Raw genomic sequence first — 2,572 nt, 5'->3', positions numbered from 1 at the left:
ACCACCTCTTGAAGCTCATCGACAGAATGCCAAGAGCGTGCTTTTGATTGATTGATTGATTGATTGATTGAGACTTTTGTTAGTAGATTGCACAGTACAGTACATATTCCGTATAATTGACCACTAAATGGTAACACCCGAATACGTTTTTAAACTTGTTTAAGACGGGGTCCACGTTAATCAATTCATGGTATAAAAAGGTAGTTCCCATACCGGGAGTCGAACCCGGGCCGCCTGGGTGAAAACCAGGAATCCTAACCGCTAGACCATATGGGACTGCAAAGCATTTATCCGAGCAACGGTTGGCTATTTTGAAGAAACTAGGATGTAAACTGTGTTTTCAGTTACTTCACCTTTTTTTTGTTAAGTAGATAACTCCACATGTGTTCATTCATAGTGTTGATGCCTTCAGTGTCAACCTATAATGTAAATAGTCATGAAAATAAAGAAAACGCATTGAATGAGGAGAAGGTGTGTCCAAATTTTGGCCTGTACTGTACATTGGCTTTGCTATTGACATGCTACTGATTAGCATTAGCGATTTTACATGGCGATTTCAACACCTCCAAATTTGTTAATGAAACATTTGACTAAGATGCACGTTAGAATGAAAAACAGTTGGTGCGTGATAAGTACAGTTCTGGTGCTATATCAGTACCCATCCCTAGGCCGCACAAAGTATTCACATTTTAACCACGTGACTAAATTAGTTCACCATTGCTACCGACAGATAGTGACCCTGGGCTTTGGTAGGCCTGAAGTCATTATTCAGTGCAATGGCAGACTTTTTAACCCAGTTCTAATTCTCGTATGTACTAATTATGTGTCCAAAATAGAGATGGGGATTTTTGGGCACTTCACGATTCAATCCGATTCTTGGGGTGATTCGATTCAGAATCAATTCCCGGTTATTAATTCTGTTTTCTTAATAATAATAATAATGATATATGTTATTTGTAAAAGCACTTTACATTGAGCAAACAACCTTGAAGTGCTACAGTGCATTACTTTTTTTTTTTTAAATAAATAAAAACTAGAACAGCCTAATAGCTAGAACTAGCACACATATGTCTAAAAATAAAGGCTCTTTAAAAAAGAAAGAAGGGTTTTTAAGCCTTTTTTAAAAGCATCCACTGTCTGTGGTGCCCTCAGGTGGTCAGGGAGAGCGTTCCACAGACTGGGAGCGGCAGATCAGAAAGCCCGGTCTCCCATTGTTCGGAGTTTTGTCCTCGGAGGTTGGAGGAGGTTAGCCTGTCCGGAGTAGAGGTGTCGTGTGGAGGATTTGGGGGTGAGCAGTTCTTTGAGGTAGAGGGGGGCATTTCCATGGAGGCACTGGTGAGTTAGTAGGGAGACTTTCTATTCAATTCTGAGTGAAATTCTTAATACTCTAACCACCATTGGTTCAAAACAACCCCAAAATAAATTGACTACATAACCGTATAATGTTTTGTTTGACTAGTTTCTGGTTAAAAATAAGATTTTCCACCTAAACAAAACCTCTTCTCCCTTTTTCTAGTGTGTTGAATGTGGTTGTTCTCCATGCACTAACAAAGCATCATGGTAGAGATTGGTCGTGTTGTGCAAGCCGAAGTATTCTTGGAGGTGTCACTGTCCATCCATTACCTGATAACACAACCAGTTCTATAAAGGAAACATGCAAGTTGAGAGCACAAGAGTTTGAAGTGCAGATGGAACATCCAAAGACATGATATAAAGCAGGGGGTGTCCAAATGACAAGTGCGGGTCCGCCTGTGTCTTCAATTTGGCCCACGAGACATCACAAGTTGAACAAATAATTGGACTGGGAGTGGTGTATCCATGTCATATATAAATATCTAGAGCAGTGCTTTTCAACCACTGTACCGCGGCACACTAGTGTGCAGTAAGATACAGTCTGCTGTGCCGTGGGAGATTATCTAATTTCACCTATTTGGGTTAAAAATATTTTTTGCAAACCAGTAATTGTAGTCTGCAAATAATGTGTTGTTGTTGTTGTGTGTCGGTGCTGTCTAGAGCTCGAAAGAGTAACCATGTAATACTCTTCCATACCAGTAGGTGACAGCTGGTAGCTAAATGCTTTGTAGATGTCAGGAACAGCGGAAGGCAGTGTGCAGGTAAAAAGGCGTCTAATGCTTAAACCAAAAATAAACAAAAGGTGAGTGCCCCTAAGAAAAGGCATTGAAGCTTAGGGAAGGCTATGCAGAACAGAACTAAAACTGAACTGGCTACTAAGTAAACAAAAACAGATTGCTGGACGACAGCAAAGACTTACTGTGGAGCAAAGACGGCGTCCACAATGTACATCCGAACATTACATGACAATCAACATTGTGCCCACATAGAAGGATAAAAACAACTGAAATATTCTTGATTGCTAAAACAAAGTAGAAATATCACTCAAAGGAAGACATGAAACTGCTACAAGACAATACCAAAAAAAAAGAGAAAAAGCCACCAAAATAGGAGTGCAAGACAAGAAGTAAAACACTACACACAGGAAAACACCAAAAAAGTCAAATGATGTGACAGTACACCTACTTTGAGACAAGAGCTATGTTGATGCATGCTTGGT

General features: G+C 40.0%; 1 non-coding gene across 1 annotated transcript; it reads right to left on the bottom strand.

Moving 5' to 3' along the window:
- Positions 1 to 204: 204 nt before the first annotated feature.
- trnae-uuc (transfer RNA glutamic acid (anticodon UUC)) lies at positions 205 to 276 on the bottom strand. The gene has a single exon. It is a non-coding gene; the product is annotated as a tRNA-Glu (tRNA).
- Positions 277 to 2,572: the final 2,296 nt, after the last annotated feature.

The sequence above is a fragment of the Entelurus aequoreus genome, linkage group LG13 (assembly GCF_033978785.1).
Source record: "Entelurus aequoreus isolate RoL-2023_Sb linkage group LG13, RoL_Eaeq_v1.1, whole genome shotgun sequence".
NCBI lineage: Eukaryota > Metazoa > Chordata > Actinopteri > Syngnathiformes > Syngnathidae > Entelurus > Entelurus aequoreus.
The sequence above is the reverse complement of the archived record's forward strand: the minus strand, read 5'-3'. Positions and strand labels throughout refer to the sequence as shown.